This window comes from Manacus candei, unplaced genomic scaffold (assembly GCF_025592945.1).
Source record: "Manacus candei isolate 608988 ecotype Guabito, Panama unplaced genomic scaffold, ASM2559294v1 h1tg000015l, whole genome shotgun sequence".
Lineage (NCBI taxonomy): Eukaryota > Metazoa > Chordata > Aves > Passeriformes > Pipridae > Manacus > Manacus candei.
The window spans coordinates 20,626,667-20,654,121 of record NW_026138063.1 but is presented as its reverse complement, the minus strand read 5'-3'; the positions used below and the strand labels follow the sequence as shown (position 1 = coordinate 20,654,121).

The following is a 27,455-nucleotide window of genomic DNA, read 5'->3' as shown; positions in this document are numbered from 1 at the left end:
TTATCTTCACAAATTAAAACCTCAGAGCTCTGTTATAGAAGCCAAGGACCTCACATATCCATCCCACTGTGAAGGGATCGCTGATTCAATAAAGCACCTGCCTGTACAAACCAGTTCTGCCATGCCTTTACATCCCAGCTGAGCAGTCTCATGGTCACATTTAACTGGACAAAGGAAGGTTTACCAAAATGGTATGGAATCAGTGAGCAAGACAGCCAAGTAGTCAGTCACCATTATAACCTGTAACCCCTCTGCCCCACTTAAAAGAGCTCAGTCTGCTACTTAAAGCACAATTAGGAATTGTGTTGACCCAGACTAACCAATCTCAGCTCTAACACACTGTGATACGGGGTTTCATTTCTACATCATAGCACTTGCCTCTCCAAAAGCAGTGAAGAGAGTTCCCCATCTCTTCCCAGGGGCAGAGTAGCAAATTAGGTCTCTCTGGGACAACTGCAAGAGGGAAGGAAGAGCTCCACGTTCCTGAGCACCCACTGGAGCTGGTTCACTTATGGGGCAGCCCCACAGCACCTCGTGAGACCTCTGCTCACCTGCTGCCAGATCACAGGGAACTTTGCCCCTGACAAACCTCTGCATTAGATTAGCTACAAATCTGGGTAATCTTGGATGAAATTACAGATATTTTTCACAGCTACAAGGACTGCAAATCTACATACCCTGTCAAAGGGGTTAATTCTCATTATTTGCTAATTTGAAACTAACTAGTTTCAAATTACTAGTGTAATCTTTACACTAAATTGAGATTCTTTTTAAATTAAAGAATGAAAGAAAATACAGGTTTAAGTAATAATAAAAAACTTTCTCTTAATATTTATATTGACATTAACATCATTTTGTAAAAAGAAACAAATGTAATTTATTGTTCTCTAAATTTTGCTTGTTTAAATTCATAATTTGCATCAGGCTGCTTTCAGATAGAAATTAGTTTAGTAAAAAATGTGGAAAATCCTTATTTCATAATAGTTAATATTCATAATAGTTAATATACATAATAGTTAATAACTAAAAAATGTCTTTAGTGAAATGTCTACACAGAAAAATACTAAAACATTGCACTAGAAGTCAATTTTTAAAAGGAAGTGTTATCTCTAGTTCCTAGGTAGTATTGGCTGCACCTTCTATAACTTCTTACGAGATTTCATAATTGAGAGGTTTAAGGCTCTTTTAGTAATTTCTTTTCATTAGCTGAAAGAATACAAGCTTCTTTTTTTTGTCCCTTTTTAATTTTTTGATGCTTTTCAATCTGTTAACCTGGAGTATCCAGGTTATGGTGTGGGCTAAAGGTAATAAAACTGGCACAAAGACCAGTTCTGTGATCTGATTTTGTCTCAAGAGGTTATTACTTCAAGTCAGTTCCACACAGATTAAATTTAGTGTAGGTAAATGGACATACTGTTACAAAAAAAAACACCAGAATTTTCTCTTACAAGAGTTCCTTATGCTCCCTCAGACCTGTGTGTTTTTATCTTAATGCAGTCCATCTGAGCTGATGTGGTTTTCAGCTGCATCCCTGAGAGCTCTTGACTTTGCAAGGTGCATTGGTAGCAACCTTTCTCCAGTTACTAGAGCTCTGTCTTGCACACTGAGCTTACACACCTGGAAAAATATCACAAAGACTGACTAGCACAGGAGGAGTTGCATTTTTCTCCTTACAAAACTTTACTAAAGGAATTTTAGTTTATAAACAGGAGAGCGCTTTTACTGGGCATAAGAATACATACACACAAAAACCAACCCAAGAATGACAAAAACCCAACAAACCAAACCAAACAAAGAAGAGATTCAGCAGAGAAATCGAACCCTGGGTAACACAAAACCTTTCTTTTTCTTGCACTAAGTTATCAATCTGAAATTAGGGAAAGAGAAAACTGATTGTATACACACAACACTGGATTAAAGCAGAAATCACCGAAGTGTACCAGGCTGTGGGAGAGAGGAAGCCTAACAGAACAAAGCTGTGCCCAGTGCCTTAGTGAGATATGTCTGAAACAAGAACAGAACAATAAATACACTGAAAATGTAGTCAGTATCGCTGCTGCCATTTCCCTCTTCTTCTTGGAAGATAAAGAAGAAACACAATATGTCTTAAAGACAAACTGTAGGGCAAAGAGACAAATACCAGACATGTTGCTAGAGAAATGTTTCAAAAATTCATAACTCTAAAGCCAGAGTTGAACAAGCCCAGTGATGCTAAACATCCTAGTCTGCCAGATATTCCAGCTTCACAAACCTCTCTTTCCAACCTCCAGAGCAATCCCTAAGGACACAGCTGAGTGGAAATGGCCAGCTTTAAGCAAAGTCCCTGAACTGGAGTTGCTGTACTTGGCGTTCACGCTGATGTGGTACGTTATGGGCAGACGTGGCCTGTGTTTCTCATGCAAAGGAGTAAGAGCACCCACTATTTCTAATATTCTGTGTAGCCTTCCAGTTTCGTGGGATATACCCTAAGGGGTAAACAGGCAGCAGCTGGGCAGGGAGTGGGAGGGAAAGATCAGGGTAGAGTTTGACTCAGCCATCCCCTACTCACTGACTCATGTGCTGGTGTAGAAGAAAATGCTATAATTTGTTGCTGGTTGTAGTCAGTTAAAAGTTACCTCTGATATAGAGAAGCAATGAAGACTCTCAAAAGAATGGAAAGATTGATATGCTTTCCGTGCTTTTAAGTAACATTTTTGGGATCAAGGATGTTTTCTGTGTCTGTCTTTTAAAAGACTCAAATTAAAACCTAGGAGGCTTGGGGGCTTTCTACTTGCCTGTAAATTATTTCCCAGCACTCTTGTTGTACTTTAGAAGGAAATCAACTATTAACATGCCTTTTTTTTTTTAAAGAAGAGACAGTAATAACAAAACAGCTGAAAGTCACATTTCCATCAGCAGTAAAACGTTTTTGTAGCCTTGCTATATATATGTGCCACTGCTAGTCAGTGGCTGTTTCATCACAACTAAACTTTATAGGGTAATTACCATCATTACTTACATTAGAGCTTAATTATCAGGAGGCTTATTAAGCTTAAATCTTCTCTAACTATTTGGCCAAGAGAGCTGCACTGGATATTTTATCCCACCTATTCATTACTTAAACAGCAATCATATTGTATGTGCAAGTGTTAGAGAACAGCAAAAGTACCTGTACAGAAAGCCAAACTTTCATCCTTATTTCTCACAAAATGTCCTATTCAGTTCTGGAAGAGTTTCCATGAAACACAGCTCCCATTTACAAGTGACTGTATCCTTATCACGGGTGCTCCACCTTCCCACAGTGTTATGATTCACACACAATGTATTTTCTCCCCAGTTTCAACATCCATCAATTAATGAAACTAGATTCCATTTAACCAATCAAATGCATTAAAGCAATAAAGGGAAACTTCTCATTTCAAGTTCTCATTGAATGAAAACAATAAAACCCCAGAACATTTTGAATACAACAAAACCAGAGTTTTAAAGACCTTTTAAAGAAGATCTTTGAGACTATTCTGCCAAAAAAATCACTTGGCAAAGTGATGTAAATTCATTAGATACTAACAGAAAATCATACAAATGTGTAAAGTAACATTTGTCTGTATCATCACCATCATCTCTCCTAAACTCCCCATCCTCATGGGATCACCAAGAGCCTTGTAGCTTCTCCTTAGGCTATTCTCCCACCTTTATCTTACCATCTGTCCTTCTCTGAAAATTGATATTTTTTAATGACCGTCTTTGCTTTACATAAAGACCTATGTTTAGATCACGATTCCAGAACCCTTAGTGTGATTTCAGAAGCTCACAGGTATACTCTGTGGATCAATGCTGAGGCTGAGATGTGGCATCTGATTTTCTAATTTATTTGAGGTATTTAAATCAATGTTGTGCACACCTGTATATTTGCAAAATGCTACAGTGCAGAAACTGAACTTTAATTTTGCTTTTTTTCACCCCAACTAAATCCACAAACGTCTATAATTCAGTAAAGACCAGTTTATCCTGGTTCTATCTTTTAGTCTTGTTACACTCAGGAGAGTGCCTTTTGCTGTTTATGAAAATGCTTAGACACTTTGCTGAAAATCTGTTGTGAGTTGCACCACTAGAAGCAGCCCTTGGGGTTCTCCAGATAAATGGAAACTGTCTCCTCAGTGTCTGCTGAGTGAGTATTGCTATTTTGCTTAGCATTCATCTGAAACTTGGAAGTTAATTTTTTTACAATACCTCAAAAGTAACCACTAGTTCCTCATGTCCTTTTTTTGGAATTAAAAAAGTCATTAGGATTGAAAAGAAATGTTTGAGATTTAAACCTGTTATGCTTTAGAAGTCAAAGAATAAAAATTTGAACTGTCCATATGTTATTCAAGTGAGGAGAAGAACAGGTGAGAATCTTAGTTGAGACAAAGCAACCCATTTACAATCACCCATGAAGTCCTGTTTATATAAAAAAAAGAGAAGCATTCCCATAGGATTCCCTGCCCTCAAAGCTACTCTTCCAGCTCTCTCAGTCTTTCCATCTGTGTTACATCCCTTGAAGGGCAAAGTATTACCTTCTGCTATTACATTTGGATACAGATACGTACTCGAAGTTAGAAGCAAATGTTATTCATGCATTTTGTTTCCATAAAAAAGCTAAATAACTTTCTACAACTACCCCAACTAAATACTGGTAATTAAATCTACCTGTCCACAATAAATTCAGCCTACCTACAGCAAGATTCAATGCATTGATAGAACTATTACATTTTTATTATTACTCCTTTAGCTCCTGTGTCCTTTTGCATTTGAGCCATCACATCACACTGGTGCAGTGCTGTAATGCAATCTTGGCACTACAGGCTCAGACATCCAGTTCCTGGAACACAACTGGGAACCTTGTGTGTGGCACACATGCCAAGCAGAGGGAAAGTGTGCAGGGCTGTAACCAGTTCCCTTGGTAACCAAGTGGTATTTTAAAAGAGAAAGTGGTACCGTGGTGTTAAGTAAATAAATGCACACAATAAAGGCCCACACACAGTAACTTTCCTAGATACTGCTGACAATAGAGAGCAGCAGAACATGTAAATTCATGTGCCTTGGACCTGTGAGGAGACAGAAAAATTTCTCCCCAATTAGATGGTCAAATAATGCCCTCATTCACAAGTTCCTTTTAGGCAGCCAGGAACACTCTGCCTCCCAGCCCTTTTCCTCTTACCTCACCACTACTTTCCCAACTCTCTTTCACATTATAAACAGCTACTAAGCAACAGGAAGTTTGCAGAGAATGAGTCACTCTCATGTGGCTGATGGGCTGAGTGCAGGATGGAGATTAGTGACCTGACAAGGCACAGCCCAGAGCCATTGTGCTTCCAGAAAACCAAAGTGGTCACTGAATGCAGCAAAACTTAATATATTATAAGTGCTTTAAAAGGATGTAATTGTAAGTGATGCCTTATAATTCTCACAGACAGATGTGTGAGCCAACAAAGAACACTGCTGTATGTTAGATGCAAAGGTGACATATGGCACTAAGTATTCCATATCAAAAAGGTATTCCCTTAAAGTTAATTAACCATTTATTAAATTAGATTTTGTTTAGATGGTAATATGAAATCCTTGTGCTTTGGACTGATAGTAAAAATTTGGGGAACCACACAAGGTCAGTCAGTTCCCAATGTAAGCAACAGATTTTGACATAACTGCGAGTGTATCTCCAAACCAGACTTCCTTCTGACTGAGGTTTTACTTTTCTTTTTTTTTTCCCTTTAAGAGAATAACAGAAAAGAGAAAATTTATCTGAAAAAAGACTCAGGAGTTTATCTGGACCACTCCTTTATCTCCAGGGAGGACTCACTTCTACTTCAGATCTGATGCAGGTTTGTCTGATTCTTTCCCCAGCAGTATTTGTATCAGACATTTTGATGGTTCATTTATCACTGTTAACTCAAGGAAAACTCCCAGGGCACCAGACAGAGCCATTAATCCTTGCAGTATGCTCTGCAGTGCTTAGTGGCAGGGCCCCTAATGAGGACTGCCCAAAGCTTATCTGCAGCATAGACCCCTCAGTCATGAATCAGCTGAGCCACCACAGTATCTAGAAAAGAAAGAGCTGTGACTTGTGAATATGAAGGATCTTGGTGCCTGCATGAAAACCTGAGAGGGAAGCTCTTTAGGTTACCCATAAAGTCCTGGAGTGGCTGAATATCCACAGGGAAATTCAGAAGAGAAATGAACAGAAGTGTTTTCCTTCTTAGAGTTTGGTAGAAACCAAACCTACGAGATCCTTAGCAAAGTACATTTTAACCTGTTCATTGCCCAGTCTCTTTATAACTGGTTGATTCAGTTTCCTAGTCTTAATTAGAACTATCTTGTCAAAAATAATTTAATAATATACTCATAAAAATATTGAAATTTGCAGTACCTGTTGTCTTTGAATATTTAAATGAGCTAACTGAGACAAATATTATCAGAAAGACAAACTACAGTGTTATTGGGAAAACAGATTTCGAAGACTGATTCCAGAGTTCAAATGGAAGAAAAAAATTACAGAGTTAAACCAGCCTAAATGAACAGACCACATTTCCATTGTTTCCAGATTTCAAATAAAAACAACCTACAGCTTGTAAGTAATCCACTGAATAGCAGTTCTGAGATTACTTTCAAATTATTAAAAAAAAAAAAGTTAGCTGCTCAGACTTCTCACAGGCAATTCCAAATCAAAAAGTTAAAGAAATAATAAACTGTGAAGTATTGATGCACTTCAAAATCATAAAAGTTACTAACATAAGACTTTGTTATGCTATTTAGGAGCCTGAAGTAGTTCCACAAATGTGTATACACAAGTGTACATGACCATCAGGGCTCAGGGAGAGATGTTTGACATCAGATTATTCTCCAGTCCAGAAAACAAAAACATACTGATCTAAGATTAGTAGGTTATTAATTTAAATGGTTAGAAGGCTGAATATCAAATAAAATACTTGAACATCAACAAACCAATCCTTGATATGATTCAAAAAACTTGTAATGGTTTAAGAAACTAAACTATGAAATAATATAGCTACACAACACAATAAGTCATTTAACGACATTTTGGCCTTAGTGTGTGTTTCAAGCTGCAGTTCATTTGAATAAAAACAGTTTCCACCTGAATTAATTTGGTTTTTTATCAATGACTGCTGACTCAAATTCAGATAAAGTATATATTTGGTGATTATGGTAATCTCTCCACACTACTACACCCAAGTTATGCATGTAAATGAAATATAATCTGTAATTCGCAGAAAAAATCATTTTGTTAACCATCTCACCTTCTGGAGCGTTGCTAATTTTCAAGGTTTTATTTTGCTCCTATACTGTTTTATAGTCACTAAACACTAACAGAGATTCTCAAATCTTTTAGGAGTTAAAAGAACAGCATTCAGCTTCCAATAATGAACCAGTAATTATCACAGCCTCACCAACACTCATCCAACCAAGCATGGTTATAGCAAGTTTATTTTTTACTTTGTGCTCACACAGGGGAGTAAACCTGATGAAACAAAGTTGATCCATCTTCTTTTATCAGTGGAGCACTTGTCTGGTTTTTTACTCCACTCTTGCATTCTGCTATAATCTCCTTTAGGTGAAGTTCTACCAGATTCACAGTTTCCCTCCAGTAATTTTCCTGCAGAATTAGAGCCTCACAACTACCAGAACATCTGAGTTACTGCATAGTACCACAACTTTTTAAAAATAAAGGCAAGTTCTTACTAGTTGCAGCCATCATGTTGCATTCACATGCTTACCAGCAGCCATTAGATGTAATGCACCATCTGTGCATATGTGGATTAATAGCAGTGCTTCTGGGAGGAGCTTCAAACTAGCATAAGAGAACAGTCTGTAAGTGGTTATTGATGTCCTGATACCACATAACTATGTTTTATGGCAACTTTCCAGAGAACCTGCACCTTACTTCTATAAACAACCTTCCTAAACAATACCACCACAATAAAGAACCCTCTAACACTTTCTCCTAAGCATTTTTTCTTACTAAGCTTCTGACTAACATTTAATGAGATTCAATAGATTTGAAGGGCCTAATTTTGTGAAAAAGCCTCTCTTTCAGAAGTTTGCAGTACCACTTTGTACTGGGGTTTTTTTTCTTGTTGGTTTGGTTTGGGGGAGGGAGGTTGGGAAGGGGTTGTTTGGGGGGTTTTTTGGTGGTTTCTTGAGGGGGGCAGTTGTTTTTGTTTGGCTTTTTTGTTTTGTTTGGGGTTTTTTTGGTTTTTTTTTAAAGAACTTCAACTCAGCTTTCAGTTTTGCACATGGAGTTTTACATTTGGAACTAATTATAGGTGTTATGTAACTACCCACCTGATGTGCAGGTAGCTCAGAGATTTTGCTTGAATTCAGTAAGATTACTCTCCTATCATTGTAAAGGAAAAGGGGCTAATTTGACACAGGTATTTTACTTGTGAGAAATGCCTTGATGAGTTGCATTTAATATGAAGAGCTTTCTAATCATGTAAATTCAAGGCATTCTGTCAGAGGATATGTCTGAATCACACTAATACAGGAAAACTGACAGCAACTTCAGGGCTCTGCCTTCATCTTACGAAAGTAATTATAGTAAAATATTACTGTCACAAGTTCTCAGTGTATCAGGCAATGTCTAAGGAGCTTTTAATAGTAGAATATAGCTCCATTTTACAGCTTTAGATGTTCTCTGGTGCAACTGGAGACAACAGTCAATGCCCAAAAGGAAAGAACATTTTTGCTTGATTCATTTGTGCACTGGACTCACAAATTTCTCTGTGCTACAGAAGGAAACATAGATCTCAGTAAGGGTGCTAAAAGAACTGTATTAGTAATGGTTTGCATGTTAGTTTGCTTGGAAATGAAATGCTTCAAAGCAGGACAAATATTCAATCCACTGGCTTATTTATTTGTAGAACAAACACTCCTGGTATATTATCATACTTCTTTACTTTGTATCCAATTTCTGCTTTTTTTTGTGGTTAGGGTCTCTAAAGAGTTTTTGTTGATACTGAGCCTTAACCCTTCTACTAGTCTAAAACATCAACAATATTCAGAACTACTCCATTTATTCCCTGGTTTATGGTGTTAAAATTGTCAGCAAAAAGCAACCTTTGCAACTTTATTATGAACTGTCCCACAAGGAACTAAACCAATAAGGCCTGATTTCATATCCAAAATGGCTCCATCCCTCCCCAGTCACCAAAATACCTCCAGCTTACCTCCCTTACCATCTTGCAAGGCTTGCTAACCTGTAACACCTCCAGTTCCTGTCACATCCACTTGCTCTTCCCCACCCTTTCTCCTTCCAGTGAGTGTCGGAACAGTCAGTGTGGTGAGGTCCCAACCATCCCTGGGTACAGCCAACCACAACAACAAAGAGCTCCTGAGCTTCTCCTCCTGACTTTTCCTCAGCTGGCAACAATAAGTGGGGCCTCATCTCTACCTGGCTGATCTCCCCCAGCTTTTAGGAATTTGTATCTATGAGGTCTTCACCACTCTATCAAGTTTACCAGAATGGAAAAAAGGTAATCACACAAACTGTATTTCCTTGGAAAGGCCAAAGCCAGCACCATTTAAAAGTCTTGCATGTAGACACCTCTTTCTGGTTTTGCTACTGTTATTCAGTGTTATGCCTCAGTGATGTCAGTGGCTCTCCCTGGAGGACACTGTTTATTTTATGTAGAAGTAGCGTAAGAAATCATTCATGCAGGCATTCCTGCAAGCAATCATTCAGCTTTCAAACAATGCCAATGCTTTTCCTCTTTTTTCTGCACTCAGTCACTCAACTGCCATGAATGAATTAACAACATGAAAAATGTGGGGTGTGCTGAAAGTACAAATAAAAGCATCCACCACAATGTTCATATTGATTTCAGTTCAGAAGAAAATTAAAAATACTTGCCTGAAAACTCAGATGTACAGCCAGTAAATAATAACGTGGTGCAAACACATTCCCATTAAGAAAAGTCCTACCAGGAAAAGCATGATGGAACAGTTCAATTCTACATACTCAGAGTACTTTGAATTTTCTTACAAAAGTCAATGCAAACAGTCTTCCATCTCCACCACAGACTCACATTGTAAAACAGTAGCTGAGAATGTTTTATTGGTTGAGAAGTACAAGTAGGCAAGTACTTGTGTTCAGTTTGGTGACAGATTTCAAGGGTAATTTGGAATTTATTTTCTAACACCTCTTTCAGAAGTGTACACTTGGGGGTACACATGAAGACATGGACATACACCAATTGATTAATGCAATCTATATTTAGTTTCTGTAACAGCATTTAATGAGCCACTAGTAACTTAGTGTCTCCCAACCTTATACATATCAGTCAATACTGTATTTTTTCCTTTTGTTTTTAGAATGTTTCAAGCATTTTAAAATCCCCAGGGGAAAAATAAAAGTGGATAGCTCATATACAAGAGACCTGTAACTGAAAAAAAAAGGTTGTGGCTTCAAAGTTACTTCATTTTTTAGTAGCTGAAGATCTGCCTAAGAATTTATACAGCAAACATACCAATCTTCAAGCAGTATTATGAAGAGCTTTATAATTTCTTAAGTCAGAGTAATTGGTATGAGAACAAAGAAACTGGGGAAAGAAAAACAACTCTGAGCAATAAATTACTTGTAACGTCTTTTCTCCAGTTTCATGCCCCACAAACGCTCCAGTGGAAAACAAAGAGTGAGAACTAGTGATGGTTCATTCATTATTCCCTGCAGATAGCACTGAAAAATGGTAATTTCTTTAGTACAGCAGTTCAAAGATAACCCAGCCCCAGGTCCACACTGACTCACTCACACAACAGACTTCCCAGCAAGGCAAAAGTAAGCCAAAGGTGGATAGCTGTGTTACCTGTTATGTGCTGTGCAGCGAGATGAGGGTTCCTTCCCTAAGAAACCTACCCAGAAATGAAACAACCAGCCTCTGGAGGGAGACCTGCACAGAAAACCTGTAGCAGAAAACAGCTACATAGATGTTTAAGAGCTTCTAATTCAGTGAAAGGCTCATAATAAGTAATTTTGTGATAACTTTAGAGATTTATAGAAGAGTAAATTAGCTCAAAAAATCAACTCAAAATTTCTTTTAAATTTTATCTGTTACTGTCTTCTGGAGTTTGTTCTTGAAACTGAACAAATATTTCTGAGTTATTTATTACAGAGTATTGGCCGTGAAATCCACACCTTAGTGCTTGAGTATTTCACACACTGCATTTCCTCCTGTTACATGAAAAAGACAGCCCAAAATGTATTTCAACCCATTGTTCATTTATCATTAGGGGGCAAACCCTGACCCTCAGACTTGGATGTTATATTTTTGAACATGTGAATGTTTAAGCAAAACCTCCTAAGATCAACAAGAGAGTAAACGTGCTTCTGCAACAAGTTTTTTATAGTGAGATTCGCAGTGAGATTCCCAGTATTGCTTCTGTTTGCAATCCTTGGAAATATTTAACTCCCATCCAATTGGGCACAAATTCTGAACAATGAGACATCCCAACTCATAGTATCTAGAATGTAGATAAATATCTGTCTTGTTTGTTTAGCCTGTTAGCTTATAGGGACAGGGATCATCTCTTGCAATATTTGTACGTGACCAAGTAGAACAGAGACTCTGAACTCTACCATTATACCAAACACTAAGGGTTTTCATGTGGATTTGATGTTCCTTTCAAGCAAATACGGAAATTAAAGGAACACCCAAAGCTCTATCTCAGCCACATTAATCCCGTGAAAGCAGTGACTCACCTAGTAATGGCTTTCCATAAATTAGGCAGCTAAAAATGGGTAGGAAGCGTGAAACCATTAACAGTTCCTATAGTGTAATTCTCTCACTGCATGTGAAGAAAATCCATGGCAGTAAAAATAAAAGAGATGAAGGTGTCAGCACCCATCATGTTTAGATCTGCTGTTAATAATTCAAATCTTCCTCCTTTGGAGCGTATGGTTTTAGAATGAATCATCCTCTATTTCCTTTCTCAAATGAAAACTGAGGTTCTGTTGCTCACTAATTCCATATGTTTTCTTCCCAGCTATGAAAAGAGAAGAAATCAATGTGGCCAATTGCATGTGCTGCCAGCATCATCTCACAGGAGTACCCTACTGCAGCAATGTCTTCTGTGCTGTCATCTTCCATACCTCAACACTGAGATGGAAATGATTGCCAATTTACAAAAGAAAAGCCATACACAGCTTTGTGAAACAGAAAGACATGGAAGAGAAGGAGTCACTGCACTTTTGTACCCAGGAATGACCTTTGGGAGGACAACTCCTTTTCACCACACAGAGCAGGTCAGTAGCCCTGGACCTGGCACAAACAGCATGTGCCAAAAGGCACCACTGTGATTGCTGCTTTGTACAAGTGGAACATGATAAAGTAAAGGTTGAAAACTGAAATTTTAAGACTGGTATATAAACTTAGCTGCTGAACTAAGATGGCATGGTTAAAAAAAAACAAACAAAAAACCCAAGCAAAAAAACCCAACAGTGGTGCCAGACATAAAGTGCACAATTTTCTCAAGACACAAAAAGGACTAAAACAGACTCATTCTCATAGAAAAGGTGGGAGCATCATGGGCTCATACTGAGAGCTGGCAAAGGCCTCAATACTATAACAGTTCTTGACATACTGCCTAAGTCACCCAATGGCAGCTCTCCAGTTACTCCACTGAAATTTTGTTGGCATCCTACTATCAAGAATTCTGAATGTCAAATATTTAGCTCAAGGTCTCTTATCTTCTCATTTCCAGAGTAATAACGTTTCTGATCAAAACCATTTGTTCTATTCAGCCAAGTCTTGCAGCATCTACTTCCCACAACTTTTTGGGTTTTGGTCTATACTATACCAAACTACACACGATCTTAAAGGAACAGAAGATAGCAATGCTTTGCTATTAATAACTGAATTTTGTACTCATGTTGCTCCATCCCTTCTGGACTGTGCACCCACTGGAATCTATTCCTTTACATAGTTCCTTCTCGTCATACGGACAGTCAAGAGAGACTATTGCTCTTGCAGTTGCTTTAAAACAAGGAGAAAAAAATTCTAGTTTAAAGTGAAATTGTCTAACAAAAAGAAGGGTTTACAATTTTATTTTTAATTAAGTGAACTATATTTAATTTGAAGTTGCCTGTGAGCTGGAAGCAACACAGATCGCCCGTCAGTTTAGCCACTTCTTAGAACAGCACAGGAGCACATACAAAGCACAGGCAGCATTAATGAGGAGAGAGGGCTGGGAGACAAGGATTTAGCAGGACCTTAATCTCTCTCTTGCTCCATCTGGTAACCACTCTCGCAGCACACGGCCACAGGCAAAGTACTAAATGCACTCCAGGATTGCTCAGCTCTCCATCAGGTCACTAATGCAGAGGTTACCCACATAAGCAAACTTCTCTTCCTTCTGGTCACTATACAGATCCACTGCCTTTATCAAAACAAACTTCTGTAGACAGAAAGACAAGAGGGACAGGTTGTTTCTTAAAAACTGTGAAAAGGCAAATGAGGAACCGACCCAAGACAGAGGGCAAGCAGGTGTTGCTAAGTAGGACAGGCCATAGATGTTGGGTTTTCTCTCACTGTAGACATCAGTGTCCATCTACGAAACAACCAGCAGGTTTGTGGAGATTCAACCACTCAAATATACAGAGAAATAAACCACAGGGGTAAGGAGCCACACCTACAGATGTGTGGCTGAGTCCCCCAGTAGATCCACTTTGTAGTTAGTGCAGGTGAACCTCCTCGTGCATGTAAAGCACCGGCACAATTCCCTTGGGACTTTTCCTTTGTGGTGAGCCCCAAGGAAGGAAGGGTGTCCAAATGGGAGAAGTAAGGGGCAGCTTCTGCTCTGCCACAGAAGCCCAGCATAGCCTTGGACAAAGTGACCTAATCCCAGCTTCCTGAGAGGCATTTCAAACTTCTGATCCCCACTGATGTGCATGCCACTGAGATCTTTGAGGGTCTTTGTACCTCAGCTTTAGTTTTCTGTTTCTGCATGATCGTGAGGCATCAAATGCTGCAGCAGTGCAGAAGGCACATAGATACCTATAGCAGTACAGATGATCTTTGGTAACAGTAACCTGAACAAAAGTTTTTCTAGAGCTCTACACCCATAAATATTTCCTAGCTCACCAGATGGGTTTCTGCCTTTTTTTTCTGAGATAAACTCCATACATTTTTGACCCTAGCAGGAACTACTCAGACTATTAAAGTGACTTTAAGAATTATTGCAATTACATCAGCCTTGTATCAGTCTGAGAGGGTCTGTTTGCAGTACAATGTGCATTAAGCTGTAGTCACCAGCACAGAGCACTGCAATAGAGCAGGAATTCAGGACTGCAACTCCAAGGCTACCTTGACACCACATAAGTGGATGTTGCACTAGACATAAGGAAAAAAATCCCTAAACCCACTAATAGCCCTTTAGCTAGAACGTATAATCTCAAGTACTTAGACAGTCATCTAACTATCCTTTATCTCCAACAAAACCCCCACTCTTTCCTATTTCCCTCTTTTATGTTTGAACCTACTATTTTCTCCAGGTATTTTTTTACCTTGTCATAATCCATTAACTTCATGTGCTTTGATCTTTCCATAGGGAATTTATTTTCTCTCTTCAAAGATCTTTTCTAGTCAGAGGATATTTTTCCCAGTCCATAGCTTCTGTTCCCTTCACATGTCACAGCATGACTGCTTTTTTTTTCTGCTTTTTTCTTTTTATTTTTTTAATTTGTTAGCATTTAAGAAATCAAATTTCGAATCAGAAGCAAGCCAGCAAACTTTATTCCTAATGGCACAAGATATGGCTCTGATGAGAAATCTAAAAGACACATATTGTGCACACACTGCTGGAGCAAATTTGCTCCATAAAAGGGTTTGTGAGGCAGAGTAGTCCAGTAGAGCAGAGATATTCAAAGGTAGTCAGTTAGTCATAGGTCAAGGGTGAGGAAAGAGGCAAAAAAGAAAGAGCAAGGCAGAGATGGTTGTGATTTACCACAGTAACCCACTTTACATGCACCTCACCAGACCAGTACATCTTTTGTTCCACCAGGGTCATGTCATTAAAACATGTTGCTCCCCTGTTTCTCTCACCACTTAACTGGTGCTTAATACCATCTGTGTCACCAAACACCAGCATGTTTGCAGGTGAAAATGAACAGCACAAGCCACCAGCCTGGAGCCACTTTCTCAGCCAAACACTGGGTAAGGGCTCTTTCTTACAGTCTGTTTTTTTACCCAGTACTTTGACAGAAAAAACATTTGAGAAGAGGACCAGAGTCTTAATTTCTTTTAAAATATCAGTTTCTGGAGCATTGTGATGGAGATGCAATCCCACACTAACTCAATTCGGTGAGATAATTTTGGAGTATATCAGCAAAGGGAAGACATTCATTAAAGCTCTGAGACAATCATAAGCATGCAAGAGAACTACATAAATCATTTTTACTCATTTATGCTACTGAATATAAACGAGGATGCTCTATCTTCTCTCTTAATTCCCATTAACAGTTGTTAATTCTGAAGGAAAAAAAAATCCATTAAATATATGCCATACAGCTATATTTGCCTTAGTTCTCCAAGATTTTAATTCTTCTTTGGCTCAGTTGTCAATATTTACACAGTGTAAATCTGTGCAGTGCTGAGGTTGCCAGTATTCCAAGAATCACTTTGCTTTACTTAACTGTGTATTACAGATTTGGGACAAAGAGGAAAGAGCAAGCTGCTGGATGCATCCTCTTCTACCTAGTGTGGTATTACACAGTCCATGACCTTCAGCTTTCATGAACAGGTCTAGTTCCTGTACAGTCAACAGCCACACACTGTCCTTCTATGAAATGTATTCTCAATTTCTCTGATGCTATAGACACATGACTTAAACCAGTTGTTAACTGGTTTGTTGCCATTAAACTTGCTGGGAAGGATACCTCCTCACAGAAAGGATGAGCACCAACAACACGGCCTCTGTAAAGCAAAGTAAGACTGACGAGAAACAAGTACTCTTCAAACTGGGACAAGAGCCACCCCGATGGCCTGGAGACAAGACCCCAAAGACAAGATGCTGGGTTCCAACATTTGAATTTGTCAAACAGCTTCTCCATTTTGGATAGTCTGAACAATAAACAAAACAAATTGCCTGTCCCAAAACAACCCATCTAATGCACACATATGCAAAAAATATCAGCCTCTCAGGGCTCTATTTCCAAAGACAGAGCAAAACATCGAGTTGTCAAATAGAACATGCTTTGCATCATAATGCTCATATGCAGAACAGCTCTTGCACAGCATCATGGAAACTTCTAAACTGAGCCTTCTCTATACACATTTGCACAGGGCAACTGTCATTGGAAACATCAGCAATTTGAAAAAAAAAATCTGCATGCTCCTAGGCAGAGGTGTTTGTTCCTGTGCTGAGTATCTTCTCACCTAAAAATCTCACCCTTCTTGTGGAGTATTAATATCTTCTATCCTAATCCTTCTAAGGTTAACTCACTTGTCCTTTTGATCTCTGAGTTAAGCCTCCTGAGCATTTATCTGACTACACCCAAGAGCAAGTTCTACATAAAATCTGTGTTGTACGTGGAAATACAAAATACATTACATTCTAGGAAAGTAAAGGCTCCTCAAGAAGAACCTGCCTTGGTTATGGCAGTAACCATAAGAAATTCCCAGTTCCAAACACCCTCCATTACTTTAGTGATTGACTAAACAAAGTCCTTGAATCTTTTTTTTTTTTTTCTTCTTCCCTGTGTTCCACTTTGCAGATAGGAGGACAGAGACAGCTCTGATTTCTTTCTCTGTGCAATAGAGGCAATGTGATGTCTGATATAACAACGGGTTCAACATCCCAGTTTGTCCTTGTGTCCTCTTCATTCTATCTCTCTGCAACTGCTACAGGGTTCATGTACAAACAAGGGTTAGCAGTAGAAGCAATGGTATTGCCCAGGGAATAGTTCCTGCACAGGGACATTTATCTTGTTGCTCCATTTTTAGCAGAACAAAGATCTTACTTCTCTTTGCTGCACTCCCAGTGTACACGTTCAGTACAGAGACAGTCAGCCTTTGCCCAAAAAGCTCTTTAACTGGAAAGGATAGTTTAACATGACTGCTCCTCTACCTCTGCATGTACATAGCAAGAATATCTAGAGTCCTAGTAGCTAATTAAAGGAGTTTGAGAAAGCAAGCTTTGCTTAAAATTTCAAGTCTCTATTACAAGCTAGGATTGTGCTGTTTGCTAGGTCTGTTGAGAGGTCACAGCACCTCTCACGTGCCTGGTACAAGTGCTGAGGCACCCAGGATGCTGTCGTGTGAGATATGGGGTTAGAGTAAAAAAAGTCCTCTCCATCCTGACAATTCTCAGTTTTCTGTACTTCTGAAAGAAGGATTTACAAGTTTGGAGCTTGGCAGAACAGAAAAAAAGAGTTCCAAAAGAATGAGTCAAGGCCCTCACCTTAATTCCTCACATATTCTAAATTAATTTTCTTCTGACCTCAGCCTACAACCAGTCTTTTCTGTTATGAAAGAATGAGCCAAGTTTGTCGACTTTATTCTTTCAAAGAGACAGCCAAGAAGAATAAATGCAGATTAATCTACTTTGGCCAAATTAAAGGAAATTGTAGCTCACAGCAGAGGAATTCCCTTTGTTTGTTTGACAACACAAGGGAATTACTGCAGTGCTGTCTCCTGTCACCACTGACAGGCTGTTTGATATGTTTCTGTTGCTAGAGTTCCAAAATGCATGTTACTGTCAGATTCAACGGAAGGCCATTTCCCCAGGGAGTTAGGCTAGGAGCCCTCTCTCACTGGGAGCTGTAAGTGATGCTTGCTGGTTGATGAATCTGTAATCAACATGTAATCAAGCCACCTCAGGACGGGAAAACTCTCAAATACAAGTCACATTCAGCAGGGAAATGGCAGGAGCAGGCAGGTTTTGAGATAGACCATCTGCAGGTTAACAAGGGACCACAGTGAAAACAACAGAGCTGTATTCAGTGAGTGAGTCACTGCCTGAGACACCTGGCTGAGAGACTGTTCTGTGACTGTGCTGTCAGGAGAGGGAATGCTGGCTCAGTGCAGCAGCCTGCAAGTGTAAACACCTATATTTGCCTCCTCCATACCCTCACCAAGTTGCTACCTTCTGTCTGCTGCTCACTATACCTCCCTACCACCCTTCAAATAAGAAGAGTTTCTCATTTTTTATCCTAAATCCTAGATGATAATTTTTTTAAATAGAGGAAGCAATCTTTATCAAGTACCTTCCTTCATTATTTACATGCAAAATCCCACCAGCAACCTGCACAGTCAAGTTCAAAGCAAAACAAAGGTAACAGAAACAAACATAAGCCTTTGCGAAAAATCCTTTGACTAAAACAGTTTTGCAAATGGTTACATATATCCAAACACTGAAGCACAACTACTCTGGTCCACTTTATGGAAACAGCTGCCTTTATTGTAAGTAGACAAGCAGTGCTAGAACAAACACAGAGACAAGCACCATCACCAAACTACCAAAAAAAAAAAAAAAAAAAAGTGAAGCTTTAAATTAAATGAACTTTTAGCTAGTCACTGGTTAGGTTTTGTTAAATGTTTAATGTTTTATAATATTTGGGGATTTTTTTCAGGTTCACTCAGGAGAGTAAGTAATGCTTAATTCACTGGGAGTTAGTTACCTTCTGAACTAATTTCTGCTACTTTCTTTTAATGTTTCCCTTCAAGTTATGCAATGCTACTGCAGCATCTCAAAGTGAAAGTACCTTGTACAGAACGATTTAGCTCTGAGCTGAGCCTGATCCACAGTCAGTAGCCATGTTGCCTCTGGGGATTTTGGATTTAGCTTCTTAAACAGCTATGACCTCTGGGACTCCTTTACCCTTTGCTAGGTAGCACTTAAACTTCTAGAGGACTTCAATATCAGCAACCATTCAGTGGTTACTCAGAAATCTTGCCACCCCTTGTTCACTGACAGCACACAGGAACAAGGTTATTTTTGAGAAGAACTCTGCTCTTCTCTCTGGGTTCATCGCTTCCTTCTCCAAGGTGCAGACCCTCTCTTGATTCTTACATACAGACACACACACTCTATCTGACTTGTTAAGGTCTTTCCTCTGCCCAAATATATAGTGTTTGACTCTGTAATTGTTATGTTTTAGTCAAAGTGCCTTCTTTCTGCATGGCAAGTTTCACCATCCAGACTGCTCATGAAACAGGAGGGGCTGGGACAGGCGGCTCGGGACTGAACACAGTCTTTATTTCTAAAACTGTGGTGCTGAAGGAGCTCTTCAGCAAACAGCCATCTGGGAGTCAGCAACAAGAAAAACACCGACTCGCATAGTTCATAACTCTGTCTTTGCCAGGTGGGGGTTAAACAAGAAAAGCACCTGTCAGCTGTGATTTCTGTTAGGAGATCATTCTACTGCTAAAACATCTCAGTCTCTGCACAGAACTTAATCAAATCTGCTCATTCTCCCCTGGAGTCAACTGCATAGAACTGATTGTCACTACAAGGACAATGAACATGCTGGTGGAAAGGTCTTTGCTTTAACATTGCTGCTGAAGCCACACATCAGTTATGAAGATGAAAGACAGAAGGCTGTGTTGCTTCATGTTGATGAAGCAATTGAGACTGACATGAAAAATGTGGTCAGTGTCAACATGCCAAGACACATGGAGCATATTCTGCCTCTCCATTCCCTTCTCCCAGTCCTCCTAAAATGTTCAATGCAAAGAAAAAAGCATCAAGGGTGTTAAGTGACTTAGAATATTTTTGTATTTATATCATCTAGTAAACGAAATTGCTGAAAAATGTCACAGTGTGATCTTCATGTATGTGTGGGAGAAAACATCTCAGCTGTCAGGGAATGACTGTACAGCTCCCTGCTGGAAAGAAGAAGTCAAACGTTTCACAAACAGACTTTTATAGCCTGGTGGGATCTCTGCTAAACACTTGGGATATCCAGACTTGATTGCTTCCAGGAAGATATCTGCTGATTCATCCTGGCAGTACCCACTCTCAAGCTGAGCTCTCCCCAGATCCCAATCAGCAGAAAGTCTTTCAACCACAGTGCTGACACCAGCTCAGAGAATTCTGCCTTGAAATTCTTGGTAAGCCGGTGGGCTATAAGTCATCATCAAATCTCAGTCAGCTTTTGAAGTGTAGGAAACAACTCGATACCCAGAACTTTCTGGAAGGGCTGTTCTGTCACTCAGTGCACTTGTGATGTTTTTGCTGCTGTTGATTAAAGCTCTTCATTCCTTTGCTTCCCTTCCCCTTTCCCCACCTGAACTGCCACCACAGGTGACAGGTGCTGGGTGCAGGTACTCTCTCTGTGCATACACTGGAAATGGATACTACTGGAGACACATGAAGGGGGAACTGTTCTCTATCAGAGCTATCAGCAAACATAGCTGGAGTTCAGGAAGACTTCCCACAGATCAACCTAAAAGAGTGAGGGACAGAGAAGGAGAGAGAGGGCATGAGAAAGTTTCGCCTCTTTCTTCCAATGTGGTTCAGGATCTCTGAGAGCAATAAGAAATGTACAGGCTTAGAATTCCCCTGTAAACTCCAAAATAATCTAGAGAACACTAACCCATACAATACTCCATGCCAACAGCTGGTGGGTAAGAGCAGATCAGGTTTGTTCTTTCAAGCAGCAGTGCCCTTTGCCTTACTGCAGCACACTGTAATTAAGGCCTTGCGTAGGGCCAGATTCACTAGCATGATAAACAGGAGTTATTTTTGTATGTGAATTCAAATGAACAAATGCAATTTCTAACCATTAACCTCTTGAAGTAGATAACAAGTGGGTTTAGGGATAATTACTGATTTTCATAGTTTCTAGGAAAGCTTTATCAGGACCCTTATGTTTCTAAAACACTGACACATCGCATGATCCAGGACGTTGGTGTCTAAAAAGGCAATGAGTGCATTACAACATGCCCCATATCCCAGAGCCAGCCCCCCTGCCTTTCTGTGTGTGCAGAGAAGATGCCGAGAAGCCTAGGGAGCCAGTTCCCACGTCCTTTCCTTCATTGGTGCACACTTGCTCTTACACAGGCAACCACATTTCAGTGGAGCTAAGGACTTTGGGTGGATCGCTCATTTTGCAGGTTCAGAGACTGATTCCAGCAAGAACTGGAGGTTGCATGGCCCACTGGGAAAACTCACTCCTCACCTCTCCTCCAGAGGTACATGAAATCTAGTATGAGGAAGGAGATGTGGAGAGGCAGGGAAGACGCTGGGCTAAGGATCCATCCTGCTTCTGACAGCCCAGAAATAAGAGGAACCTGTTACCAGCATGGATATAAGGAGCCTACTCTGCTGAGTGAGCTCCTGCACAGCTCCACAGACCAGGATCCACCTCGGCAGCCATGCCCTGATGCAACACAGTCCTTTGTGCTGATCCAACAGCCACTGTTTCGGTGGATAAACCAGGTATTAAACCCACCATTTCCAGAAGTTACAAACTCAGCTGCAAAAGCCACAGCTCTGTAGCAGTGGGTCACAACTCCTGCCTTGGCCAGCACATCACTCCTTGCTAACCCTGCCTGCTGCGAGCGATTCCTATTGTGTGCTGCACACAACAGTGAGACTTCCTTCTCCTCTGTTGTGGACCTGAACACCTTACCTTGATATAAGCATACATAATTTTATTAAAATGATCACTGCACTACTGAGGCAGCATTTACAGGGGAACCAAACAATAGCTTTTTCCAAGCTACCAAGCTCTTACAAGATATGATGTAGGGAGATGGGAGCTGACACCAAGCTAGAGCAGATGGCATTGAAGATGAAAGATGAGAAAGCTCACTTGCAGGGAACCTGGGTTTTGTTCTCTGTGGGAGGAACATGAACTTTTGCATTTAAGCCAAATTTAATAATGCATTCCAGTGATCTACGTTTTTTTAAGCTCCCACATTTCCTCCCTTCCTGAATGCTATACGTTTTCCCCTTCTATTAGAGGTATTTCTGTGGCATCCACTGCCAACAGGTTGAAAATCAAAATGCTACCAAGTTGTCATGGATGAAACATCAATATCTTGAATGTCTGGGAAAGAGCCAAACGTTAGTTTAATTAGCTTGAACATATTCAATTTGGACTGACCTTTTCAAACAGAATCAAAGAAGCACTGAGGTTGGAAGCAACCTCTGGAGATCATCTAGTGCAACCATCTGTTCAAAGCAGAGCCCAGTAGATGAACTTGCTTAGGACATCATCCAGTCAGATTTTTCAGTATCTCCCAAAACAGTCTGCAAAATATTTCTCCTGAACACATGCACTACAGTCCTTAAAGAAGTTATTTCAAACCAAATTTTGCAAATTTATTTCCTACAATGAAAAGAAATCTTTTGATAATTTTGTAACAAAACACATTTTTCTCCATCCAGAATAGGAAATAAGAAAAACCTTTTTGCTACAATGACTGCATTTTTAATACTGTTCATTTTTCAAATTTAAATTTCCAATTAAAATTTTAAAAGGTCAATATATAAATTCCCATCTGAATCTTGTGTAAGCATCTTAAAAGAAAATCAGCACCTACCCAGTATCAGGGACTAAGAACAGTTCAGTACCATACTTGCTGCTGTGCATTTCGTCTCTTCAGCTCTTTTACAGACCCCGTAAGGAGTTCTGGAAACTCTATGGACACTTGCTTGCCTACTTACACTCCAGCACAAGGACACCATTGGATGAAGCAGGACACATCACAGTCTCTGGTGTGTTCCTACCACCCAGCACTTCTGATTCTGTCTCCAGCTACTTGCAAAGGCCATTTCAATTCGGCACAGTAATGACATATTGCAGAATACTAAAACCTTCAGTGAAGTTCACAGCACTGACTCCTCATAAATACAGACTGTCAGCTCTCTGGTGCTTCCAAATATGCAGTGATCACATACTGGAAACCATTCCCATACATTTACTGGTTTACATTAACAGTGCACTGCAAAAGATCAGAAGGTACTTAAAAAAAAAAACACAAACAAACCACAACTCCTGCAATAATGTGGCTTTTATCTTCTAAAAGGTGTTCAGAGGAAAAACTCTAATTTCTAGAAGAGTTCTCTTTTGACCCAGTGATACAGAGTCTGGGTGTAAGTTAAAAACCAGACAAATTAATTTTTTCTCTCATTTATTGTGAAATATAAATATTTTTATGTTTCTCATTAAATTTTTCATCAGAAAAGATCACGGAACTGGATCACATAATTCAGATCGTTTGGTCAGGAACTTCCATTCTCATTATTTCACCCAGTACAGAAGCTACAACACAATTGCAACTGACAAAACACTTGCAAATGTACAGACAGCCCTATTTCAATGAGTTACTTCTTTACACTGAAAAAACATAAGGTTGTCATAACTGAGCAGTTGTTAAAAAAAAAAAAGCCTTGCAATCATTTGATGGCTCTTCAGCGAATAATGGAAAAGAGTTTAAAGGGCTCAAGCACAGACCTCAGGGAAAAAGAGAATTGCATCATTAAAAAACTCCAGCCCAGTTAATTGCAGGTAATTTCTATGAATAATGACAGCAGAGAACACCGAGTGACGTCGGGGAGAGAATATTCTGAGTCGTAATCGCTTAAAACGAACAGTTCAGTCAATCTGAACTTATTTGGGACAGTCTGTCCTGCCCCTTCCAGAGCACTGTAAACATTTGGCTAAAGCTGTCAAGGAGCATCTTCCATGTGTTCTGCACCCTACAAATGGTGGCAGAAGAGCTGTCCCTGCCTGTTCACGCTGGGAACATCCTGTACACACACGTGCACACAAACATGGCTCTATGGCCTAATTTTTGAGGAATAATTAATATTTAATTATGTAAATAGCACCTAAAAAGGGGATATGTTCCTTTGGCAGACCAATTCACCTCTAGTGCAGCCACTTTAAGTGTCCTCCACAGCTGGAACTATCTATGTAAAATGCCTGTAAGTCAACAGGAACAATGCCTGGTGCATGGCAGAACGAATGAGAGCTAATTCACAAGGAAGGGACCACCAAACTAAATATATTTGGGTTTCATCTACCTCACATTAGCCTGTTTTGGAGAACATGTGTACTTGTCACATATAATTCTCAGTTGCTCTCATTCTGAGATTACTTTCTTCACTGAGGTCCTCAAGACACCATTCAGTTTGATCTCTACACTTTGAAACATTCATCACCCAAGCATCCAAAAGATTCATGACCTACTTGGGCCACCCTTATTTCAAATGGCAAGTTGAGTGCATCAGGAATAACACTTCATGGGAGCTTGAAGCATTTAGTTTTAAGGCAATACATGAAGATGATCTGTGTCTGCATGATGCCAGAAGAGAGCAAGGCAAGGGAAGCAAACAATGAACAAAACACAAACACCCCTCTGGTAATGTCTCAATGCAGCAGATTAAAAGCAGCTCCTATTCCCAATGCCCTTACTTCAAGGCTCTTACCTCAAGAGCTGTTAGCCTCCGAACCAGCAAACAAGAGTCCAAATAGAACCATGCTGAAAATTGGGTGCTTTCCCCTTCTCAACATCCTCTTCTCATGTACACAGCCCTGAGTACAGCCTGATTATTTTCGCTATGAGCTCCATTACATCCCTTAAACAAGAACAACCCACTCCTTCCTAGCTATGGTTGTGTAAACCAATATTAAAAGACTCTCAAACCCTGGGTCCCTCTGGCTGACTGTAGGGAGGAGGCAGAATGTCAGCACATGTCAATATTGAACTTAGCTTGGCTGGGTCTGAGGCAGGTGCCTGCCACGTGTAAAAGCCCCAGAGCTCCAGTGGACTCAAATCTTCCTGCCACCATGGATTTACAGAGCTCTTGGGAAACATATTTCTAAGGGAACACAGGCACCTACAGCACGGAACAGCTGCACCACTTAGAAAATTTATCCCTCCATTTCATGCTTGTTAGACTTTCCTAGGACATGCACTAGCTGCATGCACTTCTGTAAGCCACCTAAACTCCCTAAAAGCAGTGGATCAGGACTGTGTAGAGTACTGCAGAGTTGGTTTGTCTCTGCTGATCAGTACAAGAGAAGGGCAAGGAGATTTTGTCAAGTTTTATAAAATTATGCCCACAAAAGCAGGGCTAAGTACTGCTCTACTAACAGCAGGAGACCATAGCCATGACATTCTTCTCTGAGAAACTGAATAGACATTCAATAAGAACAGACTCATTACTATTGCTGGAACCATTTAAATCCCATCCATCCCCTCCAGGATGTACCCCTTGCTGCTCTAAAACAGGCAGAAGGATTTTTTTTTAGGAAGCTCTAACTGCTACCCGAGGAATGAGATACAATTTTGCCCCAGGGAGAGCCAGGTGCTTTGCTTTGCGGCTTGTCTCACAAAAGTTGTACCCTGCAATAGAGCACATTTGTATTGGATTAATGTAATCAAAAGCACCCTGCTGTCTGGTCACTGACCTGTCTGTAAACAACAGATGACATGATGCTGTGAGCTACTATTATATATAATTACCTATTGAGTTGTGACTATTGTAAAAAAAAAAACAAAACCATATACTTCACCTGCTGCTGTTGGTCTGTTTTCCAGGGAGGAACAAATCCTATAAGCACCTCAACTTTGAGCACCATTTTGTTCTCATCTCCTTCACTGCTCTTCACATCTCCTCCAAATAAGTTATTGTGCTCTTCCTTACACCTGGAACAATTTTCTCAGCTGCACTAGCAAGGTGCAACCCTTCTCCGTTCTTGCTTTAAATCCCTTTTATATCCTTCTCCTGTCATTCAACCTTTTGATGTCACAGTTTCCTCTCTGTGCCTGCACAAAAGTGAAAGTTATCTGTAACCTGAATGTATCTCACCTGCCCTGGACTGTACTCACTGTGATAGAGGCCATAGGGACAGATTCCCACCTGATGTAACTCAGGCAGGTCTGCTGGACTGATACACAACACAACCATGAATCACAGAAAACATGGTGAATAAGGAACACTTTTCTCTGGCTTCCAACACAAGAGTAGGATCAGAAGGAACCTATTACCTACCAGCTCAAAACCAACAGGAAGCCGCTTGCACACCCTGTACAGGCCAGCTGTGGAGCTCCTTGCCCCAGGACACTGCAAACCAAGCAACTAAACACCTCACTGAAAGAACAAAACTCATCAGGAGTCATGAAATACAAAGAACTCTCCTCAGGTTCAGACATTGCCAAGCCTTAAATTGTTGGAAACTGGGAAAGTATTCTGGGAATACCACTGCATACCCACTGTACTCTTCCCTGAGCACTCCCTGCAAGCTGCTTTGAGGGACAGGACATGGGATAGATGGAGCTGGCATTTGACCCAGTGAAGAAGATCTTTATGAACAGCAGTTCATTCCAGCTGAAGACACAGCACTGTGTCTCACATGCATGGCTGTACAGGCACACGAGGAGCCCGATACTCTTACAGGTGTAACAGCAGAGTAACCTCTGCAGAGCATTTGGTGCTCACTAGCAACCAGCTCTTATAGTCAGTAAACTACAACTGTTGCTGCTGCTACAAGCTGGTAGCTAATACACACTTAACTCTGTTGTTCATCAGTAGCTCAGATGCTACTAGGACATGATATTCATGCAGATAGATGTTCAAAGAAAAGTTTTCATTACAGTATAAGGCAATGAAACAGAAGCCGACTGACGCTGCCAATGACAAGCTAGTTATTTGTCTTGGCTTTCTTTTGATTATCAAACTGAAAGTCTATATTGCCAGATTAGACAAAAACTGCTTTCCCCTTTTTCCTCTAACTTTTGTCAGAAGTCTGATGCAAATCTCCTACAGAAGAAATATGACCAAGTAATATTAGCATCGTCCATTCTGCTTCATTTACAAATGCTATCACAAATACCTATTTACACCAAGATTGAAACATGCACACATTACATTAAACATTACCTCAACTATTGCTTAGTGTCAGAACAGCTTAAATTGTATTGAACTGCAACAGCAAACTCTTATATTAATCGTTGAAGAACAGCTCACATATAGATAAAAGTATTTGAAGTCATCACCTGGCTCAGTCTAAACACAGCTAGGCAACAGGAGGTTACAATGAACTGGGTTTACTAGACAGACTTCAGTGTTTATATAAGGATTCTTCTATTACATAGCAATTTTTTTACTTCCAAGGAGTTCCTTGCTTTGGAAATATTTTGGACATCATGGACAAAAGCTTATTATCTGAGATATTATACAGGAAATAGCATTAAAGAAAAAAGTCAACATTTCAGAATATGTGATTGTAGACTTTATTTTGAAAATGCTTCATGGAAAACAGTTGGTCATTGGAAATATTTTAAAAGTAATTTAATCACAGACTGCCAAGACTGCACTCCTCACCTTCTTTGCATCAACCAAGCTCCAGTTCTTCAAAGATCACCCAATACCAGCACAAATGACTGGTTTAGACATCTTCTCTGGCTGTCCCTTAAGAGTCACTGAGAATGAATTGAGACAATAGTAAAATGATGCATTTAGCTGCCTGA

General features: G+C 39.9%; 1 protein-coding gene and 1 long non-coding RNA gene across 4 annotated transcripts in view; one reads left to right on the top strand and one right to left on the bottom strand.

The window, feature by feature from the left end:
• LOC127468697 (uncharacterized) overlaps window positions 1-27,455 on the top strand; it is a 72,051-nt gene that overhangs the window by 36,231 nt on the left and 8,365 nt on the right. For all 3 annotated transcript variants that reach the window (XR_007903654.1, XR_007903656.1, XR_007903655.1), the window contains exons 3-4: window positions 5,735-5,840; window positions 12,016-12,274. This is a non-coding gene — a long non-coding RNA (uncharacterized LOC127468697). The remainder of the gene's footprint in view (window positions 1-5,734; window positions 5,841-12,015; window positions 12,275-27,455) is intronic.
• LOC127468695 (vesicle-associated membrane protein 2-like) overlaps window positions 1-27,455 on the bottom strand; it is a 54,419-nt gene that overhangs the window by 24,173 nt on the left and 2,791 nt on the right. The window lies entirely within an intron of this gene.